Raw genomic sequence first — 27,988 nt, 5'->3', positions numbered from 1 at the left:
ATGGGAATGAAAAAGCAGATGAACTAGCTAAAAAGGCCACATCCCTTGAAGCTTGCATATGATCGACCAAGCAGAAAAAGCGTGGGTTCATGCGCCGGGCTGTAAAGTGTCGAAGATTATATGTAGGTCTTACAGGATGGGTATTCTGACTGGACACTGCCTCCAGGCGTCACATGCCTTTCAATTAGGCTTGACCAGTGATAGCAGATGTGGGAAGTGCGAGTTGGAGGAGCAAGCGATCGAGCACCTTTTGTGCTCATGCTCTGCACTTGTCAGACCTAAGACTCCAGCTATTAGGAGTGATACAGCTGTCAGATCTAGAAGCAGCAAGTGGCTTAAGTCCTAGGAAGCTTCTAGTATTTGCCAAGAGGACGGAGTTATTTTATAACATAGGTCCTGGTTTTTGATAGGGGTTTTCAGTTTGGTCGTTAAAACAAACTTCTGGTAACACTACGCACTTATTCAGTCTATGTGAGGTCCTCATGGACCGGCAATTCAACCTAACCTAACCTCTCCGAGCCATTCGAAGCAAAAAGAGACTCCAGCCCGCACTCCCTACATCTGCTATCACTGACCAAGCCTAATTTAAAGGCGTGTGACGCCAGAAGGCAGTGTCCAGTCAGAATACCCGTCATGAGTCTACAGTACTCTCTTTTAATGATAGAAGCAACTTTGTTAGTCTAAGGTTGCAGACCCTCCTCCCTCCACTATTTTGGAACCATCTGTGTACACATGTACTGCCTCGTCCGCCACTTGCGCACCCTTGCGCCAACCATCCACCTCTATTGTGGCCTTAAAATCGCCTTCGAAGCGCAGATAGGAAATCACGTAGTCTGTTCATCTTGTGATTGATGACGCTATACCACTATGACCGTATGGTCGGCGCTCAAGCTGCCCCGAGGCACCGAGCCTGGTTGCAGTTGTTAACGTTATGTTCTTAAGCTACCAGGGCTACAGGTGGAATGTGCAGAATGGCATACAGTGCAGCCGTCGGGGTTGTTTTCAGGGCTACAGTAATGCTAAGCATTGATAGTCTGCATACCCCCTCAAATTTTTTGGGGTTGGTTGTTTTTTGTGTGGCTTTCCACCAAACATAAACTCCATACTATAGAATAGGGCTTACAATCGCTGTAAACACCCAATGAGAAAGAGAGAGCGATACGCCCCACGTACACCCCAGCATTCTTTTACATGCATAAGGTGCCGCTGAAGCCTTCTTCACCCTCCCCTCCACCTTGACCTTCCATGCAGCTTACTGTCTAGGATGATTCCTAGATATCTTGTGCAATGTTTCTCCTGTAGGGTCACCCCTTTTAACTTAGGCCTGATCCAATTTGGGACCTTGTACCTCTTTGTAAGCAAGACCATATCCGTCTTATCCGCGTTTACTTTCCACCCGAAATTTGATGACAAGCGTCCACAGTAGAGGTGAGAGCACCCCTCCCTGCGGCGTGCCCCTGTCCACTGATTTCGTGACCTGGTACAGTGCCCATTGCGATGTAATCTTCCTGCAATTTAACATGCAGCCGATCCACCTCGTTAAGGCTGGATGTGCTTTAATGTAATTAAGACCTTCCATAATCGCCCATTTAGAAACATTATTGAAAGCTCCGAGAATGTCTAACAAGACTCCTAAAGCATATTCCTTATATTCTAGGGCTTTATCCATGCTTATTACCATCCTATGCAATGCGGTGTCTACCGACTTGCCTTTGGTGTACGCGTGTTGTGTTGTGGAGAGCAGATTTTTATCCACGTTGGACTTTATGTATACATCTATCAGCCTCTAAAAGGTTTTGAGCAGAAATGATATTAAGCTAATGGGTCTATAGTCTTTGGGATACACGTGATCGATCTTCCCCGCCTTTGGTAGGAAGGCTACACGAGCAGTTCTCCAAGAGTGCGGTACATGATTCATTCTAATGCACCTATCGAATATTATTTTAAGCCATTCCACGACTGCTCTACTTGAAACTTGTAGCATGGCCGGAAATATACTATCTAGGCACGGCGATTTAAACTTGGAAAACTTCTCACTGCCCATTCGATCTTGGTGTCGGTTACCAAGCCCGGCACTACCCGCTCCGTGATCGAAGTGTGAGTGCTGTCTGCTGTTTCTTCTAAACCATCTCCCGATGGGAAATGTGTATCGAGAAGTACCTCAAGGAATTCCTCACTATTATATTTATTTATTAGTCCTTGGACTACGTTTTCCCTTGCTAGGACTTTTCCCAATCGCGCTGTTTCGCTGGAGCACTCTATGTCCGTACCGAAACTTTTCCGCTCGGAGAGGTACTTCCCAATCTTTACGGGGCTGTTGATGTTGCTCAACGTCATTTGGCGGAGCCTTATTAAATTTGCAGGGAATTTTAATTCAGACATTTTTAACATAGGTCCAGGGTTTTTCCGCTTGGTCGTAAAATAAACTTTTGGAAACACTACGGACTCATTCAGTCTATGTGAGGTCCTCAGACCGTGCAATTCAACCCAACCTAACCTAAATTCAGACATAGCAGCATGCAAATAGCTTCTTTTGGCGCTGTCAAATGCTGATTGGGAGGCGGTGAAAAGATTTCGAGAGCTGTTTCTCTTATCGCGAGTCTTCTCCAGGATCTGGCGCACCTGGGTTTAACCTTAGTAGATAGTAGATCCCCTTACAAATTTTCGTACTTCAAAAAGCAGGAATTGCTTCTGATACAATATAATTTTGTTGCGTTAAACATGATGTTGGTGGTTCCAAATATTTGTGTCGGACTTACTAAACCAGTAAAAGCGAATTTGTAACTCCCTGAAATAGGGTTTCAATGCGTAGCATAAAGTGAAGTTTGAGGTCCACGCTGACACCTGAGTCTTTGAATCTGATAGTCACCATAGAAATTTTTAGGTAATTTTCTTTAAAATCACACAAGATTTGCTTAGGTGGTTTTTGAAATAATTTATTTACTTTTTCTTATGATTCACTTTCTCTGCGTACTTTATACTTACAAATTTAATGAGAATACTTACTTTGTGATAAATAACTTAATTTTGTTGTTGCGCACTTTTCGCTTCTCTGATATTTTACTGTCATTTCTTTTTGTGCAGTACAAATTCAAGGAGATGCTCCCAAGTGTAAAGAAACTTAAGAATTTTTATTCCATTTTTTTTTTTTTAACATCATACTTGCTATTGTTGAGTTTGCTCGCTTCAGCTCAAAACTTCTGCCACAAGTAATTTACACAATGCAAATTTCGTTACGTTTTAATCTCCAATACCACACACCAGGAATGTCGGCTGAATTGCGGTTTTAACTTTTTACCGCATATTTCCTGATTATAAATTTTGGTAGAAAAAAGTTATGCGCTAAAGTTGCCAAAATGTATGTAAATTATTATTTTGCTACTACGCACAGAAGTCAGCAATGAAATATTTTTCTTGGGTTGTTGAATTTAATATATTTGATATACACACATTAGGGCGGGTCGATTTAAAAATCGCTCATTGCTCTATGAAAATCGTATTCTAGGGATCAAACTAAGAAACTTTGCCGAAGGAACCATACCTGTAAAACAAATTCTGATGTCCCCCCTTTGGGTCGAACTTTTCGGTAGGGGCAATTTCAATTCTACCTGCTGTGTCTTGTGGTGGCTTAAAAAAAACAACACAAGCAATTTTACGATCTGCAATTGTGTCACAGTGATACCTTAATTTTTTAAAACGGTTCAATAAAAAACCCACACAACTATGTTTACGACATGCAAATGCATCACAGTGATGCCTTGGTTTTAAAAGGGGGTTGTAAAAACGCTACTTTCTAATAATTTTTTTAATTTCTTTTCTATTACTAAGTTAAATTCATTTTTTCATTTACATATGTTCTGACTAAATAAATTTCTAAAGAGAACAAGTAAGGAAGGTTAAGTTCGGGAGTAACCGAACATTACATACTCAGTTGAGAGCTATGGTGACAACATAAGGGAAAATAACCATGTAGGAAAATGAACCGAGGGAAACCCTGGAATGTGTTTGTATGACATGTGTATCAAATGAAAGGCATTAAAGAGTATTTTATGAGGGAGTGGGCCATAGTTCTATAGGTGGACGCCATTTAGGGATATAGCCATAAAGGTGGATCAGCGTTGACTCTAGAATGCGTTTGTACGATATGGGTATCAAATGAAAGGTATTAATGAGTATTTTAAAAGGGCGTGGACCTAAGTTCTATAGATGGACGCATTTTCGAGATATCGCCGTAAAGATGGTCCAGGGGTGACTCTAGAATGCGTTTGTACGATATGGGTATCAAATGAAAGGTGTTAATGAGCATTTTAAAAGGGAGTAATCCTTAGTTCCATAGGTGGACGCCGTTTCGAGATATCGCCATAAAGGTGGACCAGGGGTGACCCTAGAATTTGTTTGCACAATATGGGTATCAAACGAAAGGAGTTAATGAGTATTTTAAGACGGAGTGGGCCTTAGTTCTATAGGTGGACGCATTTTCGAGGTATCGCAATAAAGGTGGACCAGGGGTGACTCTAGACTTTGTTTGTACGATATGGGTATCAAATGAAAGGTGTTAATGAGTATTTTTAAAAGGGAGTGGGCCTTCGTTTTATAGGTGTTCGCCTTTTCGAGATATCGCCATAAAGGTGGACCGGAGTGACTTTAGAATTTGTTTGTATGATATGGGTGTCAAATGAAAGGTGTTAAGATTATTTTAAAAGGGCGTGGGGCTTAGTTCTATAGGTGGACCCTTTTTCAAGATATCGCCATAAAGGTGGACCAGGGGTGACTCTAGCATTCCTTTGTGCAATATGGGTATCAAACGAAAGGAGTTAATGAGTATTTTAAGAGGGAGTGGGCCTTAGTTCTATAGTTGGACGCCTTTTCGAGATATCGCCATAAAGATGGACCAGGTGTGACTCTAGAATGCGTTTGTACGATATGGGTATCAAATGAAAGGTGTTAATGAGTATTTTAAAAGGGAGTAATCCTTAGTTCCATAGGTGGACGCCGTTTTGAGATATCGCCATAAAGGTGGGCCAGGGGTGACTCTAGAATTCGTTTGTGCAATATGGGTATCAAACGAAAGGAGTTAATGAGTATTTTAAGAGGGAGTGGGCCTTTCTGGACCAGGGGTGACTCTAGACTTTGTTTGTACGATATGGGTATCAAATGAAAGGTGCTAATGAGTATTTTAAAAGGGCGTGGGGCTTAGTTCTATAGGTGGACGCCTTTTCGAGATATCGCCATAAAGGTGGACCAGGGGTGACTCTAGAATGAGTTTGTACGATATGGGTATCAAATTTAAGGTATTAATGAGAGTTTTAAAAGGGAGTGGTGGTAGTTGTATATGTGAAGGCGTTTTCCAGATATCGACCAAAATGTGGACCAGGGTGACCCAGAACATCATCTGTTGGATACCGCTAATTTATTTATATATGTAATACCTGCCAAGATTTTAAGGGTTTTTTATTTTGCCCTGCAGAACTTTTTCATTTTCTTCTATTTAATATGGTAGGTGTCACCACCATTTTATAAAGTTTTTTCTAAAGTTATATTTCGCGTCAATAAAACAATCCAATTGCCTTACCATATTTCATCCCTTTTTCGTATTTGGTATAGAATTATGGCATTTTTTTCATTTTTCGTAATTTTCGATATCGAAAAAGTGGGCGTGGTCATAGTCGGATTTCGTTCATTTTTCATACCAAGATAAAGTGAGTTCAGATAAGTACGTGAACTGAGTTTAGTAAAGACATATCAATTTTTGCTCAAGTTATCGTGTTAACGGCCATGCGGAAGGACAGACGGACGACTGTGTATAAAAACTGGGCGTGACGTCAACCGATTTCGCCCATTTTCACAGAAAACAGTTAACGCCATAAAATCTATGCCCCTACCAAATTTCAAAAGGATTGGTTAATTTTTGTTCGACTTATGGCGTTAAAAGTATCCTAGACAAATTAAATTAAAATGGGCGGAGCCACGCCCATTTTTAAATTTTCTTTTATTTTTGTATTTTGTTGCACCATATCATTACTGGAGTTGAATCTTGACATAATTTACTTATATACTGTAAAGATATTAAATTTTTTGTTAAAATTTTACTTTAAAAAAAAATTTTTTTTAAAAGTGGGCGTGGTCCTTCTCCGATTTTGCTAATTTTTATTAAGCGTACATATAGCAATAAGAGTAACGTTCCTGCCAAATTTCATCATGATATCTTCAACGACTGCCAAATTACAGCTTGCAAAAGTTTTAAAATACCTTCTTCTAAAAGTGGGCGGTGCCACGCCCATTGTCCAAAATTTTACTAATTTTTATTTTGCGTCATAAGTTCAACTCATCTACCAAGTTTCGTCACTTTATCGATCTTTTGTAATGAATTATCGCACTTTTTCGGTTTTTCGAAATTTTCGATATCGAAAAAGTGGGCGTGGTTATAGTCCGATATCATTCATTTTAAATAGCGATCTGAGATGAGTGCTCAGGAACCTACATACCAAATTTCATCAAGATACCTCAAAATTTACTCAAGTTATCGTGTTAATGGACGGACGGACGGACGGACGGACGGACGGACGGACATGGCTCAATGAAATTTTTTTTCGATCCTGATTATTTTGATATATGGAAGTCTATATCTATCTCGATTCCTTTATATATGTACAACCAACCGTTATCCAATCAAACTTAATATACTCTGTGAGCTCTGCTCAACTGAGTATAAAAATAAACTCCAAAAAGAAAAAACATAAGCATTTCAAAGTGGGATTTTTCAAAATTGGCACCTACGACCCAAAGGGGGGGACATCAGAATTCGTTTTAGAGGTATGGTTCCTTCGGTAAAGTTTCTTATTTTGATCCCTAGAATATGATTTTCACAGAGCAATGGGCGCTTTTTTTGCTTCCCCACAAATCGACCCGCCCTAACATACATACATACATACGGCAGAGCTATGGCCAAGCTATTACTTTTTCGAATTGCTGGAGCCTAACGAAAAGACTGCATAAAAATTTGGCAAATATACATATTTTAATGAAGGAAGTGGTGAATTTTGTTCCTTGCAAAAGTAATGAAAAAATTGATTGCAAAAATGAACAAGTAAGGAAGGATAAGTTCGGGTGTAACCGAACATTACATACTCAGTTGAGAGCTATGGAGACAAAATAAGGAAAATCACCATGTAGGAAAATGAACCTAGGGTAACCCTGGCATGTGGTTGTATGACATGTGTATCAAATGGAAGGTATTAAAGAGTATTTTAAGAGAGAGTAGGCCATAGTTCTATGGATGGACGCCATTTAGGGATATCGCCATAAAGGTGGACCAGGGCTGACTCTAGAATGTGTTTGTACGATATGGGTATCAAATGAAGGGTGGTAATGAGTATTTTAAAAGGGAATGGGCTTTAGTTCTATAGGTGAACGCCTTTTCGAGAAATCCCCATAAAGGTGGACCAGGGGTGACTCTAGAATATGTTTGTACGATATGGGTATCAAATGAAAGCTGTTAATGAGTATTTTGAAAAGGAGTGATCCTTAGTTCCCTAGGTGGACGCCGTTCTAGATATCGACATAAAGGTGGACCAGGGGTGTCTCTAGTTGTACGATATGGGAATCAAATGAAAGGTGTTACTGAGCGTTTTAAGAGGGAGTCGGCATTAGGTCTATAGGTGGATGCCTTTTCGAAATGTCGCCATTAGGGTGGGCCAGGGGTGACTCTAGAATGTGTTTGTACGATATGGGTATCAAACGAAAGGTGTTATTGAGCATTTTAAGAGGGAGTGGGCATTAGGTCCATAGGTGGACGCCTTTTCGAGATATCGCCATTAGGGTGGGCCAGGGGTGACTCTGGAATGTGTTTGTACGATATGGGTATCAAATGAAAGGTGGTAATGAGTATTTTAAAAGGGAGTAATCCTTAGTTCTATAGGTGGACGCCTTTTCGAGATATCGCCATAAAGGTGGACCAAGGGTGACTCTAGAATGTTTGTACGATATGGGTATCAAACGAAAGGTGTTACTGAGCATTTTAAGAGGGAGTGGGCACTAGGTCTATAGGTGGACGCCTTTTCGAGATATCGCCATTAGGGTGGGCCAGGGGTGACTCTAGAATATTTGTACGATATGGGTATCAAACGAAAGGTGTTACTGAGCATTTTAAGAGAAAGTGGGCATTAGGTCTATAGGTGGGCGCCTTTTCGAGATATCGCCATTATGGTGGGCCAGGGTGGCTCTAGAATGTGTTTGTACGATATGGGTATCAAATGAAAGGTGGTAATGAGTATTTTAAAAGGGAGTAATCCTCAGTTCTATAGTTCGAGATATCGCCATAAAGGTTGACCAAGGGTGACTCTAGAATGTTTGTACGATATGGGTATCAAACGAAAGGTGTTACTGAGCATTTTAAGAGGGAGTGGGCATTAGGTCTATAGGTGGACGCCTTTTCGAGATATCGCCATTAGGGTGGGCCAGGGGTGACTCTAGAATGTTTGTACGATATGGGTATCAAACGAAAGGTGTTACTGAGCATTTTAAGAGGGAGTGGGCATTAGGTCTATAGGTGGACGCCTTTTCGAGATATCGCCATTAGGGTGGGCCAAGGGTGACTCTAGAATGTTTGTACGATATGGGTATCAAAGGAAAGGTGTTACTGAGCATTTTAAGAGGGAGTGGACATTAGGTCTATAGGTGGACGCCTTTTCGAGATATCCCCATTATGGTGGGCCAGGGGTGACTCTAGAATGTTTTTACGATATGGGTATCAAACGAAAGGTGTTACTGAGCATTTTAAGAGGGAGTGGGTATTAGGTCTATAGGTGCACGCCTTTTCGAGATATCGCCATTAGGGTGGCCAGGGTTGACTCTAGAATGTGTTTGTACGATATGGATATCAAATTAAAGGTATTAATGAGGGTTTTAAAAGCGAGTGGCCCTTAGATGTATATGTGAAGGCGTTCTCGCGATATCGACCAAATGTGGATCAGGTGATCCAGAAAATCATCTGTCGGGTACTGCTAATTTATTTATATATTCAATAACACTAACAGTATTCCTGCCAAGATTCCAAGGGCTGTTGATTTCGCCTTGTAGAACTTTTTTCATTTTCTTCTACTTAATATGGTAGGTGTCACACCCATTTTACAAAGTTTTTTCCTAAGTTATATTTTGCGTCAATAAACCAATCCAGTTACCATGTTTCATCCCTTTTTTCGTATTTGGTATAGAATTATGGCATTTTTTAATTTTTCGTAATTTTCGATATCGATAAAGTGGGCGTGGTTATGGTCGGATTTCGGCCATTTTTTATACCAAGATAAAGTGAGTTCAGATAAGTACGTGGGCTAAGTTTAGTAAAGATATATCGGATTTTGCTCAAGTTATTGTGTTAATGGCCGAGCGGAAGGACAGACGGTGGACTGTGTATAAAAACTGGGCGTGGCTTCCACCGATTTCGCCCGTTTTCACAGAGAACAGTTAACGTCATAGAATCTATGCTCCTACCAAATTTCAAAAGGATTGGTAAATTTTTGTTCGACTTATGGCATTAAAAGTATTTTAGACACACTAAATGAAAATGGGCGGAGCCACGCCCATTTTGAAATTTTCTTTTATTTTTGTATTTTGTTGCATCATATCATTACTGGAGTTGAATTTTGACTTAATTTACTTATATACAGTAAAGATATTAAATTTTTTGTTAAAATTTGAATTAAAAAAAATTTTTTTTTAAAAAGTGGGCGTGTTCTTCATCCAATTTTGCTAATTTTTGTTTAGCACATATATAGTAATAGTGGTAACGTTCCTGCCAAATTTCATCATGATATCTTCAACGACTGCCAAATTACAGCTTGCAAAACTTTTAAATTACCTTCTTGTAAAAGTGGGCGGTGCCACGCCCATTGTCCAAAATCTTACTAATTTTCTATTCTGCGTCATAACGTCAACCCATCTACCAAGTTTCATCGCTTTAACCGCCTTTGGCAATGAATTATCGCATTTTTTCGGTTTTTCGAAATTTTCGATATCGAAAAAGTGGGCGTGGTTATAGTCCGATATCGTTCATTTTAAATAGCGATCTGAGATGAGTGCTCAGGAACCTACATACCAAATTTCATCAAGATACCTCAAAATTTACTCAAGTTATCGTGTTAACGGACGGACGGACGGACGGACGGACGGACGGACGGACGGACATGGCTCAATCAAATTTTTTTTGGATCCTGATTATTTTAATATATGGAAGTCTATATCTATCTCGATTCCTTTATATATGTACAACCAACCGTTATCCAATCAAACTTAATATACTCTGTGAGCTCTGCTCAACTGAGTATAAAAATCAGCGATGTTGGAGAAAGAGCAAATATTTGGCATTTGCCTAATTTATACAATCTTCAGTTATAAATATGTAAATTTCCAAGCTCTTTGAGCTATAATAAGAAGCTTTTGCTTTTTTGATTATATTACTAAAGTGCTTATCACATGTTTTGGCAGATAACTGAATTGTAATGAGATTACAGATTCTTTCCTTAATGTAGGAGTTGAGAAGCAAAGTTTTGTTATCACATTCGAATGTTTCGATTCGTGTGTTCAAGAAAAAAGTTCTCTTGAGGATTAACTGTCATGCCAGCGGCGATTATAGAAGGATATCTTTATAATGAGAAAAAGTAAGGAAGGCTAAGTTCGGGTGTAACCGAACATTACATACTCAGCTGCCAAATTATAGTTTGCAAAACTTTTAAATAACCTTCTTTTAAAAGTGGGCGGTGCTACGCCCATTGTCCAAAATTTTACTAATTTTCTATTCTGCGTCATTGACCTTATGACCCACCTACCAAGTTTCATCGCTTTATCCGTTTTTGGTAATGAATCATGGCACTTTTTCGGTTTTTCGAAATTTTCAATATCGAAAAAGTGGGCGTGGTTATAGTGCGATTTTGATCATTTTAGACAGCGATCTGAGAAGGGTGCCCAGGTACTTGCATACCAAATTTCATTAAGATACCTCAAAATTTACTCAAGTTATCGTGTTTACGAACAGGCGGACGGACGGACGGATATGGCTAAATTAATTTCTTTTGTCGTCCAGACCATTTTGATATATATATAAGTCTATATCTATCTCGATTAGTTTATGCCGTTACGGTGTGCCGTTATGCGAACAAAATTAATTTACTCTGTGAGCTCTTGTAGCTGTCACTCTACACCAACGCACGGTGGGGTATTTGATCAATCTAGCTGGCCAAAATTTAAATAGCAGTTATTTGTGTTCAAAAAGTGGTTGTCTCACTTCATTGTTATGAAAGGTAATATTTGACAATAAACTCACGGTGTTCCCCGCATAATTACTATAGATCGGACCCTAGTTTTGGATGGACCCGAGGTAATTTTTCGGCATTACATGACAATATGGGTATCAAACGAAAAGTATTTTACTTCGCATTTTTATTAACATTTTTAAGCAGGGTTGCCCCTTAGGGTTGCCACCGTACCTTCTTTTTTATACATATTTCTTTGTATATCCACTACCATCTCGGAAACGGCTTAACCGATTTGAAAAAAATTTTGGTACATCGATATAGTATTACATTTTAAGACTTTTCACCTAGGTGTTATCGAAGAGTATAAAAGAGCGCAATCTGAGCAATCATGGTTCAGTTTGATTTAAGCACGCTCTCTGTCGAGAAGTAGTAGTGTTATTGTGAACTACTTGAATAAAGGCCATTTTGCATTATTGAATAGTGGAGTTATTTATTCAACAGTTTAGTGATTCGAACGTTAGTAGAAGTTGCAAATAAGAGGAACTGTACAAAATTCGATACAATTGGTTTCAGAAGAGGAATTATTGAATAAATTCCGAAGATTTTGAATACAACAAGGACATGGCAAAGTGGAGTGAATTGAAAATCCAGCAACTGAAGAAGGAGTTGGAGAGCCGTGGATTGAATACAACCGGCAATAAAATCGAACTTCAGGCACGACTACGAGAGGCTATGGAATTGGAAGGATTTAATGTGGACGAGTATGTCTTTTATCCTGATGTGGAAGAATCAACAACAAAAATTGAAGGGAAAAACTAAACATCGCAGATAGTTTCAAGCACATACTTGAACATGATATTGGCTGCAATATCTGCACAAACATCGACAGTAACATCAATGTCGTCGCAAATGGCATCACAACTGGGAGAAAAGAAGACGTATATGGTATCCCATCTGGAATCCCAGGAGACACGTATAACATCCAATATTGAAGCACAGAAACGAGAATTTCAGAAATGTCGTCACAAGTATCAACCGATATGGCATCCCAACTGGAATCGCAGGAAACCCGTATAACATCACAATTGGAAGAATAGAAGACATATTTGGCATCTCAACTGGAAGCGCAAGAGGCACGTATCTCAGAAATGTCGGCACAAATTTCGGGACATGTATCATCGCAGCTCTTTTTGAAACTGGAAGAGCAGGATGCAAAAATTTTACAACTCGAGGACAAAATTGATGCCGAGATAGAAGCGTTAAAATGTCCTATGGAGCAGTTACAACTAAACCGCCCAGCTGTGCCAGCGAGCAATCCAAAGGTAAAAACCCTATCTTTTGACGGCTCTGTTACTTTGCAGGTATTCAAGCTTCAATTTGAGAAGACGTCAGCAGTGAACAACTGGAGTGCTGAAGATAAAGTTGCTGCTTTATTCGTGGCATTGAAAAGATCTGCAGCTGAGATCTTACAAACCATTCCAGAGGGCGAACGGAACTGTTACGAAGCATTGATGGGTGCTCTAGAGAGACGATACGGAACTGAGCATAGGAGACAGATATACCAAATGGTGTTACTGAACCGCTTCCAGAGGCCTGGTGAAACATTGCAAGAGTTTGCGCTGGATTTTAAAAGGCTGGCATATTTAGCGAATGCGGACGCACCCGTGGAATACACCGAAAGGGTAAAAATCCAGAGCTTTATTAATGGAATACGGGATGTCGAAACGAAGCGAGCGACATACGCAAACCCGAAACCTACATTCGCAGAAACGGTATCGTATGCTCTGATTCAGGAAACAGCGTCGCTTCTGTGTAAGCCAGTTTTCAAAGCACGCCGGGTGGAAGTAGAAAGGCAGGGTGGGTAGACGCAGCTTGAAAAGAAACGCAACAGAAGAATAATGGTGCAATCAAATGTTTTAAGTGTGGAAAGCCAGGGCACATCGCACGCCATTGCAGCACCGGTCCTGGTAGTTCTAACTTGGCTGGTCGTAAACGTAAAGCTGGAGGAGATAAGCAAGAGCTAGTCAGATGTAAAGATCGAAAACTTCCCCCAGCTATTGAATGTCCTGTGATATCTGTGTCGCAAATTGGAAGGAAATCAAGCAGTCTTACCGTCGGAGGGAATGTGGATGGCAAAGAACGTGTACTGACTGTAGATACGCGCGCATCTCATTCCTTGATCTGATCTGATTTGGTCAACAGGAGAGTAAAACCATTACCTGGAGCAAGGTTGTGTACGGTCACTGGGGAGTATAACCAAGTCCGGGGAGAAGTGATTTGTGAAGTCTTAATTGGGAAGGTCATGGTTCTACACAAATTCGTTTTAGCGGAGATCGTTGATGAAGTCATATTGGGAGTGGACTTCTTAGTTAACCATGACATCGGGATCGATATACAGAGAAGGATTATGCGCTATGAGAACCAGGATGTGCCACTTAACATCAGCTTGGAGAAAGGGTTCAGCAGTAAGCGAGTGCTGGTGGAGGAGATTCGACAGAGACCACAAGGAAAGTAGATCGGGAAAAGGTTGATGGAACGAGTAGGCCAAACAAATTAAAACCGAAGGTACCTTCGAGAAAAACACCGGCATTGAAACCCCTAATGTATGCACTAAAGCGAACGAAAGAATTTACCAGAGGGAATGCAAGGGTGGTTTCAAGCCAGGGCGCACTACTGTAGGGAAGCGTCGAAACGATGCTGATTGTGTGAAGTCAGTCCGTCAAGAGCAAGCTCTACAAAGTAGTTCATTGGCCAAGCAACAGAGTGCGAGGGAACGATCCAGGATAATGAGCAGTAAGATGAAACGCAGGTACGATGAGAACAATATTTCGAAAGTTTCTTGGAGGGAGATTTGGTACTGTTATACAACACTCACCGGCGGAAAGGTGTTCCATCCAAATTTCGGTGCAGTTGGGAAGGCCCGTACAAAGTTATTAAGAGGATCAGTGATACCAGCTACCGCATACAAACCATTGGGAAACCACGAAATAGAAGAGGGGTTCATTTGGAGACGCTAGCGGCGTTTAGATCAGGAAATTTGTCTGATCGGAACGATCAGACTTAGGTGAAGGGTAGTGTGACGAGTGCTGGCAACGGTAAGGGATGCTATCGTCTCTAAGCCGATACTGAGCTGTGACCTGTATGCACATAACAAAGTTAATCATTATGTCTACACATATGTCCATACAAGCAGCGAAGAACAATGCACAAACCACATGTATATATCTGAGATACTCCCAAAAGTAGGCAATTATTTATGCAAGTATCACTCACATATACACGCGCATATGAGAAGCTATACACGTGCTTCTGTAGTTATAATTTTATAGCTGGTAACTAAGTAAATGCTAGAAACGCCTAGAAGTATGGAACGAGGTAATCGTAGAATATAGAAGAACGCAATCTGGGCAATCATGGTCAGTTTGATTTAAGCACGCTATCTGTCGAGAAGTAGTAGTGTTATTGTGAAGTACTTGAATAAAGGCCATTTTGCATTATTGAATAGTGGAGTTATTTATTCATCAGTTTAGTGATTCGAACGTTAGTGGAAGGTTCCAGATAAGAGGAATTGTACAAAATTCGTTACAATATACATATGGTTCACACCCATTTTTTAAATTTCAAGTTCTTCATATTTATTGTTATAAATCCAATTGGAAAATGAAACACCATTGATAGAAAGCTCTTTTTTGCAAAGATATAGCTTATTTTATTCGTCCACGACCCTTTTAAAAATCTTTTAAATAAAAGTGGGCGTGGTCCTTAACTCGCTAAGTTTTCTTCACAGCTTTCCTTATAGTAAAAACAACCTCTCTGCCGAATTTTGTTACGATAAGTTTACCGATTTTTAATCCATGATTAATAATATTTGCAAGCATTGATTTTATCACAAGTCGGCGGTGCCACGTCCATTTAAATTTTCTTTTTTTCAAATTTTAATGGTGAGTCTCAATATCAGTCCACACATTTTGATTTTCAATACCAATCTATTCTGGGTCCAGATAAGCTAGTGTACCAAATTTGGTGAAGTTATCTCAATATTTACTAAAGTTATCATGTTAACGGACGGGCAGACGGACCGACGGATATGGCTCAATCAAATTTTTTTTCGATACTGGTGATTTTGATATATGGAAGTCTATATCTATCTCGATTCCTTCATACCTGTACAACCAACCGTTATCCAATCAAAGTTATAATACCCTTGTACAAGTACAGCTGTGTATAAAAAATTGCTTGAGGTATGTCAATAGGGGTATCAAAGTAAAGGCATTTGACTACCGCCTTCCAATAAATATATTTTTAGGTAGGGTTGTCACCTCACCTTGTTGTAGATATATCTGAGTATATCCACTACTTCAGGAATGAAATCTGATTTAAAATTTCTTCCCCTTCAGAATTATTTTAATTCAGTAACAATGTAAAGTAGTAGTATTACAAGTAGAATAACTCAGTTAAAACATGCGGTATAAAAAATTTAACATATGAATTAAAACACACATTTATCTGTCCTAGAATAAAATCTAACTAGATTTGATTAAAGCTAAACAAGAGAAGAAGGGTATAAAATAAATAAATGTAAGCCGCGATAACCTCCGAAGAGATTTTAGGCCGAGCTTCTTTTCCAATTTGGGTCGTGCTCCTTTTTAATTTTTCCGACAAATTGGCGGGACGGGACTTACTTGTTTTATGCCGACTACGAACGGCATCTACGAGGCAGATGAGTTTTCACTAAGAGCTTTTCATGGCAGAGATACACTTGGGTTGCCCCTCACCAGTGTTTGGTGAGCACTCCCGCCTAGAAAAATTGTCTTCTAATTGAAAAACCTTATTTCTAAAATTTTGATGTTGCTTTGCCCGGTGTATGAACCCAGGGCATTCGGTGTGGTAGGCGGAGCACCCTAACATCACACCACGGTGGCCGGTAGCTTTGAAGGGTATATTACTTTTTAATCCAAAAATACATAGAACTGCATACAATTTTTATACAACATTAGATATGCGCGGTTAACTCCGTTGACGTTGCAGATGGGTTTTGGGGTATGTGTACTATTCAATGGACATCTAGAAACGTCAGGGAGTATGTTAAAAAAAAATTGGAATATTTTGAAAAATCGGCTTTTGGCCAGCTAAATTGATGAGATACACCATCGTGCGACGGTTCTAAAATGCACTGCGGTATGGCAGCGGATGTCTCCTGTGAAGATTCTTAAGGTGTCGCTGTGTTTCCAATATTGCTTGTAATTGCCAAGCGAAAGTTCTGTGTATAGAGGAGGCGTATATGCTCCTGTCGAAGGACTTGATGGGGTCGCGAGGTGTGCATTTACTCAGGTAGCCAAGCAGGGCCAAGGAGCGCCCGCACCTCCCCTATCATCTCGTCTAAGGCTCTCGACAGCTGCAAGAGGTTGCTCCAAGCAGCAGCTAACTTCGTAAACATAACCCTTATATTGGTATTTGAAAGAAATGTGTAATTAGCAGGCCTCACTAAGCCGACAATCTATATATACATATATAAAGAAGTATGTGTATTTGTATGCAGCTTATGGTCTCTGAAACAGCTCCGCCGACTTTCTTATAATTTGCAGGATAGCTTCACAGCGACCCGTCGTCAACGTTTTTACAACAGTTTTTTGAAAAAAAAAAAACAATATTTTTTGGGTTTTGGGGAGTGTTTTGGTGGAAAATTCACCCTTTCGCCATTTTTTTTTCACAGGCTCGAAAATTATTTTTTTGGGTATGCGTAGTGAAACTTTTTTTCCTGAGCCCAAATCCTATTGAAAAATCGATGGCGCGATATCGGTTAACTTTCGTCCATAGGTTATGTTTACGTTAGATTAGAGTTTACGATAATATTTTCGGGAAATGGACCAGGGACCGACTGGGACTGGTACTAGGACTGGAACTGGGACTGCGAATAGTGATGGGACTGGAGCTGAGCTGGGACTGGGGCTAGGGCTGGGACTATAACTGGGACTTTGAATAGGTATGGGACTGGAACTAGGCGAGTTACTTGAGGTAAGCCTGTAACTTGATTGGTTAATTTTTACGACAGAGAGTGTGAGCGAGAATGAGAATGGGACTGGGACTGTAACTGACACCGGGACCTGGGACTGGGACTAAAATTTGCAGAATAGCTTCACAGCAACCCGGAGATAGTTCCTGTGAAGTGTCTTTCGGCTAAGTGGTCGCCTGAAATTTGGTTTATAGGTAGCCCTTTGCCTTGACTAGTATTTACGATACTTTTTTCGGGAAGTGGACTAGGGATCGATCTATTCGAAAAAATACTATTCATAAAACGATTCGCTTGAAATTTGGTATATAGGTAGCCCTTTACCTAGATTAGTTATTACGATACTTTTTATTTCGGGAAGTGTACCACTAGGACTTGAACTGGGTCTGGGAATGGAAATAAAACTGGGACTGGGGCTAGGGCTGGGACTGTGAATAAGGGATGGAGAAGAATAATACGAATTAGAGAAAAGAGAAAGAGCGAAGGAGAAGGAGACTCAGAAAGAGATAGAATTAGACGAAGATAGAGAGATAGGGATAGATGTAGTGAAGAGGAAGTTAGGGGAAATATGGATTGTGAGAAAGAGGAAGGCAGAGGAAGGAGTGTATAAATAAATGAGGAAACGGGTAGAGACGGGAAGGGAGAGTAAGTGGAAAAAACTTCTTAAAAGTTATGCAAATGACCCAAAGCAATAAATGTAGTAAGCGTAAAACTAAGATTAGGTGGCAACCTTTTTATTTTCATCTTCCGTTGCCATTTGCCTTTTATGCCTATGTATGCTGCCAATTCCTATCTTATGGTGTTCCAATTTTAATTTATTTTGCCTATTCTATACATTACCAAGATAATAATTGCACTGTCTGATTGTACTCATATAAGATTAACCTTTTAGTTACGCGTAATTGGCTGGAGTTGCCATGCTGTACTTAAATACGTTTACACTTAAAAAAATGCGTGTGTAATAATTACTTGTAAATTTCGATGTGTTACCATACAGACGTGCGCCTAGAAAGGCCGTAACTGAGGCAACTTTATTAGAAACATGCTCAATGTAACATAACAAACTAGTAAAATAATCGATAACTTTTCGAAAACACATCAATATTTTTTCTATAAGAAATTGATGAGGTTTCGGTAATTAATCGATACAATTTGATAACAAATGGAGTAGGTTTTGACATTTATTTTTAAATATTTTGGGATACAAACCGACTACTTTTCGCTAGTAAATCGATAAATTTTTGGTATTAAAATTAGAACTTTTCGACACAAGTATTGTCAACGAAAAAAAAATATATATATAAAACATATAACAGCTTTTATCGATAACAAATCATTAAGATTTCAATAACAAATCGAAAACACGCGATTCGCTTTGGCTTCCGCTTTAAGTTTTAGTTACCCATTTTTCGGTTCCTTTCCTTGCCGTTGCTTTTCTCTAATCATTCCCACACAGTACACCTATACTTACATTCTGGATACTCCATACTCTATGAGCAAGGACGTCCACACTTCAAGCGAGTTAATTAAGCTCAACGCAAAATTGCTATATAAGCAACAAAAAATTTGCAAGCATTTAAAATAATCTTCTAATTTTCGAATGCACTGAACTATTTCAAATTCTTAAATAGATAAAATACAGCTCCATCCTCTGAGTGCATTTTTTTGTACCCCAAGAATTTCAACAAATTTCTTCAGCACTTTAAATTTTGTTTCAATCTCTTTTCCACTTCATTCGTATAGAAATTTGAGCATTTCGATGGAAAATCGTTTCATCTATAAAATTTCATTGAACTGTCTGTTCACTTTTACATTGGGACTACATTAAAACCACAAATAATGGCAGCTCATCGCAATAAACTAGCGCAAGTAATAGATATTTATTGCTGTAAACGAAATATTTCCGTCATATTTTTTCATTCCTTATAATATCGTTTAAGTGTTATTATAGTGCCGATTATTGGCTTCCTCTTTGGCACATCAATCATTTATTGATGTGGGTTTATCCAATATACAAACGTACATGTGTACGATGTCAGTATAAATGACAGCTCTTAGTTATAAAATACTATGAGATATTTATTATACTCGTGGAATTCAACAGCGTGTTATTTGGTGTAATCTTTTTGTCTTAGCTATTTGTTTTTATTTGTTGTAAGATGCAGTTATGGTTGAAAATATCTGCGTCGCTGTCGTTAGTGGGTGTGGAGGAGAATGTGTGGTTCTTCACCATGGGGCTTATCTGCACTTAGGCCCTGGCAGTTAATAGAGATTATATGAGGTCGTTAAATAAAGTGTGGTAAGTTAAAACTACAAATATGATGCATTTCATCACAGAGATTCATTCGCTGCTTTGGTCATGCTTGGTGACACTGTTGTTATTGTTGTGTTAACATTACTTCGCCTCATTCAATGATGTGACCACGCACAAATTGTCATGACGGTAGTCAAAGAAAACTAGCAGTTTCAACAAGGTTGGACTATAGCGAAACTGCTGTTAGAGGCGTAGGTTCTACATTACCGGTAAATACCATAACCCTTATATAGGTACCGGTCAGAGATATGTATAGGTCCCTTTTTTTCTTTTTTTGTGTTTGGGATATTTAAGCCTCAATGCGAGATTTCGGAGTATAGGACTTCCTTCTTCCATGAACGGCTACCCACTAAAACCTAACCTCACACGGTCCGCACAAATCCCCCGTACTTGGGACCGCGTTTAGCATTACTTGTGGTACGGGTGCGCGCCACGTCAGATCCCTGGCTAATATCACGCTAATCAGCTAGGCATCCGTCTTCTCGTTTACTGGTAAGTATATGCCTCACGAATACACAATCGGCTCCGGATAGCGGCCTTGAGGGGGGACTTTTTTAGAATGGACAATACTAATACGAATCCGCCAAGGATGGGGTGCGGAAGAAGAGCGCTTTTGATGGAAATCCGTCAAATCAATCTTCAGCACTCTAAGGCGGCTTCCGCAAATTTGTTGCTCTGCCTTGAAAAAGGCGGAGTGGATATAGTCCTTGTCCAGGAGCCGTGGCTGAGTAGTAACGGCAGTAAGATTTCTGGATTAAGGACTGGAAAATTCAACACCTTGGTGCATGGAGAGGCAAGTAGGCCTAGATCCTGTGTGCTTGTTAAAAAAGAGATTAAAGCTTTTATTCTCTCTAATTTCAGCAATGCTGACGTAACCACGGTCTGCCTCGAGCGAGGAAGTAATGAAATGTGGGTGGTCTCAGCGTACATGCCCCACGGGGACGTAGTGGGACCACCACCTGCGATACTGGGTGAAATCACCGCTGAAGCAAGGCGGAGAGGTGTTGGCGTGATCATCGGTGCCGATGCAAATGCCCATCATAGCATTTGGGGAAGCTCGGATACCAACACTAGAGGTGAGTCTTTATTTACTTTTATTGTAGATGAGGGACTTTGTATATGTAATAGGGGGAATGACCCGACTTTTATTACTGCGTTAAGGGAGGAGGTCCTGGACCTCACCCTGGTTAGTAGAGAACTGGAAGGTCGGATATCTGGATGGAGGGTTCTCAACGAGCACTCCTTCTCTGATCACCGATATATTCAGTTCTCAGTGAACGAAGAACGTCCCGGTAAAATATCTTTTAGGAACCCTAAAAGTACTAACTGGGACTTGTATTGTAGGAAGCTGGGAGATCTACTGCCTGCGGTGCCTATCATTAGTTCGGGCCTGTCCGAATCTGAGATAGACGTTCTGGTGGAAAACTTCACCTCGGCAAGCAATAGGGCCTTTCAGCTGTCCTGCCCATTGAAAACTTACAGGGGGAAGGGCAAGCCGCCCTGGTGGTCGGATTCTCTTGACGACCTAAGAGCGTCCAGTCGGCGGCTCTTCAACAGAGCCAGGAGGAGTAAATTACCCTCGGACTGGGAGCTCTATAAGGTGAGTCTGGGGATTTATAAATATGAAATAAGGATAGCCAAGCGAGATGCATGGCGAAGCTTCTGCGAAAACGTAGAAGGCTGCAATGAATCCGCGAGATTTAGAAAAATACTCTCTAGGAACCCCGCTCCTCTGGGGTATCTGAGAGATGATGGTGGGGACTGGTCGATGAGTAGCGAGGAGTCCCTAAGGCTTTTACTGGACAATCATTTTCCCGATGTCCCAGTTGCGCAGGGATCTTCGCCTGCATGGTCGGCGATCGTTGGCCATGCAGAAGTGCCTGCCATTCCAATACGGGAAAGTCAGATAACCTGGGCTATAGGGTCGTTCAAGCCCTATAAGTCTCCGGGCCCGGATGGAATCATTCCTGCGCAGCTTCAAAGGTCTTTGGGGATTTCCTGCCGCTGGTTGGCCATCATATATACTAACTGCCTCAGGCTTAACTATATCCCGAAGTCTTGGCACACGGTTAGGGTTATTTTCATTCCGAAGGCCGGCAGAAGCTCTCATGTATCACCTAAGGATTTCAGGCCAATCAGTCTCTCGTCGTTTCTTCTTAAGACGTTTGAGCGGTTGATTGACCTGTACCTACGGGAAAGGATACCTCGGGGGTTACTGTCGGCTTCACAACATGCGTACTGCAAGGGCAGATCGACGGAAACGGCTCTCCATTCGATTGTAAAGCAAATAGAGGGGTCCCTAGAACACAAAGAGTATGCTCTGGGTGCCTTTCTAGACATCGAGGGAGCTTTTAACAATGTCTTACCGGGGTCAATCGAAAGAGCTCTGGTGGGTTTAGGAGTCGAGGCGGCTCTGGTTGAATTTATTAGCAAACTTCTATGCGGCAGAATTGTCGCAGCGGAGTGGGGAGGGGCCATAATTAAGAGGAAGGTGTGCAGGGGCACGCCACAGGGGGGTGTCCTATCTCCTCTCCTCTGGGTTGTGGTAGTCAACGAGCTTCTTGTGGAGCTGGAAGCCAATGGTTGTCGGGTGGTTGCCTATGCAGATGACCTCGCTATCCTAGTCAGAGGCAAATTTCTGGGCGCCCTGCGCGATGTTCTTCAGGGCTACCTGGATACTGTGGCTAGGTGGGCTGAATCATGTGGATTGGCGGTCAACCCGGGAAAAACGGAATTGGTCCTTTTCACAAGAAGATATAAGGTGCCCGATTTCAGAACTCCCTCGATTGGAGGGGTACCGTTGGTACTTTCTGATAGGGTTAAATATTTGGGGATTGTTTTGGACAAGAAACTGTCCTGGAGACCCAATGTGGAAGATCGGGCCAGGAAGGCCGCCATTGCCTTGTACTGCTGCAGAGGAGCTATCGGAAAGAGATGGGGACTCTCGCCAAGAATAGTACACTGGCTTTATGAGATGGTGGTCAAACCGATTCTGCTATATGGGGTGCTGGTGTGGTGGAAAGCACTGGACACGGCGAGCACCTCCAAAATGTTAGTGTCAGTGCAACGGACGGCGCTGATCGGTATCAGTGGCGCTCTCAGAACAACGCCTACCTTGGCACTGAACGTCATGCTGAACATATACCCAGTAGATATTGCGGGAAAGGCGGCCGCGGCAAGGTCGTTGGTCAGGCTTCGTGATATGGGATATAGACTTTCTGACCGCGGACACTCTAGCCTTCTTACCAGTTTCGACTTCATCCCGGACAGAACGGACTACTGTATGCCGATAACAGCTCCCTATACAACCTTCACCCCAGTTATTCCAGAGAGAGAGGATTGGGGAAGAGGAATTATCTGGGGCATGGGACCGGTTAACTTGTTCACGGATGGGTCAAAGCTGGATGGAAAGGTTGGTGGGGGGGTCTTTTGTCAAGAGCTAAATTTAAGCCGCAAGTTTAAGTTGGCTGATCACTGCAGTGTATTCCAAGCGGAAATTGCTGCGATTAAGGATGCGGTGGATGGAATGCTATCCAGTGCTACCACGGTTAGGGAATTTAACATCTACTCTGATAGCCAATCGGCTATCAAGGCCTTGAGCTCAACTACAGTGCGATCGAGGGTGGTCTGGGAGTGCCTGACCTCGCTTGCGATTGCATCGAATTATTTTACAATTAAGATTATCTGGGTCCCGGGCCATAGTGATATCCCGGGTAACTGTCAAGCGGATCTCTTAGCCCGCATCGGTACAACTGAACCGGATGAAGATGGCTGTAGGGACTTCGGGATCCCGCTGGCCACCTGTGGATTGCTCCTCCATAGCTGGGCCTCGAATCAGCTCAGCAAACGTTGGGCGGATACCACGTCTTGCAGGGTAGCAAGATCTTTCTGGCCGAAAGTGGATGGCAGGAGGTCTGCTGAAATAATTGGGTTCACTAAGGCTCACCTATCAATGGTCATTGGGGTTTTGACAGGGCACTGTCCCATGGGTATCCATGCGGTACGTCTCAATATACTGGAAACTCCATCCTGCTGCAGCTGTATGGAGGATGATGAGGTGGAATCACCAAATCACTTTATGCTTGATTGTCCAGCTTTTGCCAGAATTAGGCGAAAGTACTTCGGTCGCGACTCATTTGGATCTCCCGAGGATATATCCAAAGTTGAGATCGGTATCATTCGGAGCTTTATCGTTGCTACCCAACGATTCTCTAAGTAGCTGGATCTAGGTCACCGTTATTTTTGGTGTATGTGGTATCACAACGGACCTTCGTGTTGTCCAAGTGAGCTATCCTTATCAGGGCAGCTACCACCTAACCTATCCTATCCTACCTATATGCCTCACATATGTGCTGACTGTATCCCATCTGTCCCTTCGGCAAGTCATGTTATTGATGACACTGTCCGGGGATACGTCGTCAAGTACCTCTTATACCCTCCTTCGCTGATCGGAAAAGTGCTCGCAGTCGAAGAAGTTGTTGCGTACAACGTCTATTTTTCCACAGTACAGGCAGCTCCGGTTATTAACCTTGCCCATTCTGTGCAGGTATTTGTGGAAGTAACCGATTCCGGTTAGAAACTGGGTCAGGTAAAAGTCCACCTCTACGTGTGGTCGCTTCTACCATGGATTCAGTTCAGGGAGTAATTCCCTAGTCCACTTTCCCACGTTGCTCCACTGAGCTTGCCAGTACCGAATCGATTCTTCTCTCGCCTCTTGGACCGAAGTGGGGGCGATTCGGTTCTTCCGGTATTTCATTTCGTTCGCCCATATTTTTGCACCGTATAAGAGTATAGAATCCAAGGCTGATGCAAGCAGCTTTCTCGTGCATGGCTTTGGACCACCTGTGTTTGCTATTAATCTACTCAAATTCGCTATTGTGCGCGCATATCTTTCGATATGAAAATCTGTAGTCCGGAAAATGCGATATTTTTCGGTAACATATCGATTAATTTTCGATAATATATCGATTAATTTTCGATACAAACTTAAAAACTTATCGCGGGGTAATATGACACTATGGCAGCATTGCCATCAAACAAGTCCAATTTTCACATTCGTTCTGGAACAGATGTCGCAGTGTTGTGAATATCAATTGGCAAGAACCAGAATAGAATAGGAATAATGAAGACCATAGATTAGATTGATACGAATCTTTTGTTTACGCTCTCATATTTTCGCTCTCACGAGGGATTTATCTTCTAGTTGTTGCTGGCAACAATCACAGATAAATCCCTCGCGCCAGCTGAAGCGGGTGCCAGAACAAAAAATGTGCCAGCCGAAACGAAAAACGTGCCAAAAATTTTGGTAAACGTTAGTTTGACCTACAACTGTAGAATAGCGTTCAAAAATTATGGGAAAAAGGATAAAAATACTTGTTTTAGTGTAAGTATTATTAGTTCGAAGGCGGAGAGTAAATATTATTTCCCATTCAAAAGTTATCACTAAAAACAGGGTTTGTAAATATGAACTCCCGATGCAACCAGTCCATTTTGATCACAGAACCTGGAACGCCAGACATGTAGGATAAGCCCTATCCATTAAATAATGTTTACTATTATATCATAGGTCCGATTTACTGAAATTTCAAAAGAATATATGGTTTTCACTGCGAGTTAAATGCGTTACAATATTTGACTAATTAATTTAATCGAAATGTTAGTTTTACTTAGATTTGTTTATATTTAACTCTAACTAGTCGTAGTATTGTAAAATAACTTTAAGGAAATAAACATTTTACGACTATCATTTTATTAAATGATTGAAACTTTAATCGCCGAAATGTATGTCAAAAATCCCCATTTTTAGATCTATTCATTATTGTTTGGAGTGGCATCATTGATAAATGTTATAAAAAATGTGCATTTTGGCAGCGCTCTCTCGAAACAAAGAGTTGCAAATCCATTCATCTATGATGAAGACAAACAAAAAACCGCTGTGATGGCTGAACGGTTATAGCAGCGGCGCCTAAACGTTGCCGATGAAGGAATTTACCAGTTCCCGAAATGGATCTATACAACGAGCTTTGGCAGTTGTCTAAATTTTTCTTTCTTCTATTCTAATTTAATAATTTTTTCAATTAAGAAAAAATTTATCATAACAATAATAATGATAAAATAATTATTGTTAGGCCTTGAGCCCGATTCGAACCCGCGACCTTACAAATCAGTAGGCCGATATAACAACAAAAATTGTTAAAAACTTATAAAATATACGAGTTGGTTGAAGCCATATCAATCAGATGATAAAAAATCTAATCATTGGATTTCGTGTCTTAGCTCTAATATGGTAACGGCCCATAAGACCGTCCATTAGATCAACTCCACCCATATGCTTATTATATTTCCTTATTATCTGAGGACGGTCTACTTCGAGGTACTTTTTCTGTTTTTCTGATCGTAGCGTACCACCTTTGACTCCTGAAGTGTGGGATTTGACCTGGAAAATGGTACAGTTCCAACGTATGTTGACGCTAAACGTACACTCTTATTGTGTTTCCATAGGACTGTATTTATTTCCACGCCATACGATGATGCAACAAACTCTACTGAAAATCCTCTCCCTTGTTTTTTCACTTCGAGGTCGGAAGGTAATTTACAGTTAGGAATCCTATTGACCCTGATTGTACCTAGACTAAAAATTCCACGTGCTCGTAAATATACCAATAACGGAAGCGTTGTGTAAAAATTATCAAAATAAAGGATATGGTTTCTAAAATTTGGTATTGTTTGGGACAACCGAACAACAACATTGGCAGTGCTTCCTAAGTTGGGTGAGTTTGGTAAGATAACATTGTCACCTGCGCCATTATAAATTTCAAAGCGATAAGCAAATCCATTAGTATCGCAGAGTACAAATAGTTTTATGCCCCATTTATGTGGCTTATTTGGTATGTATTGGCGAAAATGGTGTCTTATTTTCGTGCTGCACATTGGCGTATCAACACAGAGGCGACTTTTCTTTGGTATAGTGTCGAACATTTTGTTTATCTCTTCAGAAAGTCTTCGTATACGAAACAAAGGATCGTAGCCCGCCTGTCCTTTTTAAAATTTTCGGCTTTCATCATGAAAAGACAGGTAATTTTTTATTAACATAAATCTCTTTGCAGGCATGATGTTCTGTATTTTTGGAAAAGCATTTTTGCCGCAGTAGCTCTCTAAATTAGGATATCGATACAAGGACATGTATAACATAATTCAAATATAATGTCGAATTTCTTCTGGACTGGGTTTTAAAAGTTGTATTGACGTTTTCCACGAGCGCTGCGTGATTCGTCTCTTCAGAAATCAAAAATATAATTTTTTCTGAAAAAAAGTAGTTGAAAAATTCCATTGGAGTAGACAGATTTTTTATTGACTGTGGCAATGTGAAGTCTCCCTGAAAAGCTATGTCACTGACATGCAATTGCATCTGACTCTTACGCCATGTCATGTTCGAAAATTCTTTTGAATCTCTGTATATTTCAGTTAATTTTGAAAAAAAAAAAATGACTTCTGTAAGGAAAAATTACATAATTTATACCTGAACCATTAAACCCTCCACCAGATGGTAAACTCGAAGGACCAAAACTTTCTGACACTAGTAAAGGAGATCGTACTCTTTTCTGATCCTTCAACGATTCTGCTGAGGTTGATGGGACTACTGATTTCGGTGATGACGCGCTGATGAGCGACATGTCGAAACTTTGATCAACAAGATTCTTTGACCCGTTAGCATCCATTTCTCTAATACAATTAGAAATAGATTCAGCGTCTTCGGGAGATATTTCATCTGGGCTAAAATCTGGATCATTGAATTCGTCATCACTGCTAAAATCCCCACAATCTTCGTCTGTATCTACCGATTCCATTAGTTGGATGACTTCTTCTTCAGTAATATCGGAAAGCCTAAACCTTTTCTCTCGGAGTACATGACATTTTGCTTCCATTTATAGAAAACACAGAAACAATACTTAAATACTTTCATATGCAAACACAAAAAACGATCATGATGAACTGCAATTATGAGAATGCAACTTTCGCCGTAAACTGGCAAGGCTGCCTTCAGGCTGCCTTTACATTTTCATTTCCCATATTTGTTCTTTTTCATTTACACAATCACTAGATATATTTATCAAACGTTTATACTCGCCCAAACTTTCTATTTAATTTTCGAATCAAGCAAACAAGCACAAGTTCAATTATTTTTCAATTAATTGCTTTATCTTCACCACAGTAAATTTTAGACGTAAACTCACTCGAATCGCGCTCTAAAACGAAAGTATGAGCACACCGAGCGCGGCGAAAAATAAAAAAGTGAGCATACAATAATAACTAAATTCCAAGGAAAAAAAATTAATGTATTTTTTGCGAAAATTACAACGGCCGCGTTAAATTTGAGTTTTTAACAAAGGCTGCCTCTAGGCAGCCTTGCCCGTT

The 27,988-nt window shown here is 40.6% G+C and overlaps 1 pseudogene; it reads right to left on the bottom strand.

Annotated features, from left to right (window-relative positions):
• LOC137254348 (putative nuclease HARBI1) overlaps positions 1-27,498 on the bottom strand; it is a 55,270-nt pseudogene extending 27,772 nt beyond the window's left edge.
• Between the last annotated feature and the right edge of the window lie 490 nt (positions 27,499-27,988).

This window comes from Eurosta solidaginis, chromosome 5 (assembly GCF_040869045.1).
Source record: "Eurosta solidaginis isolate ZX-2024a chromosome 5, ASM4086904v1, whole genome shotgun sequence".
NCBI lineage: Eukaryota > Metazoa > Arthropoda > Insecta > Diptera > Tephritidae > Eurosta > Eurosta solidaginis.
Note: the sequence above shows the minus strand (reverse complement) of the source record. Positions and strands in the feature narration are given on the sequence as shown.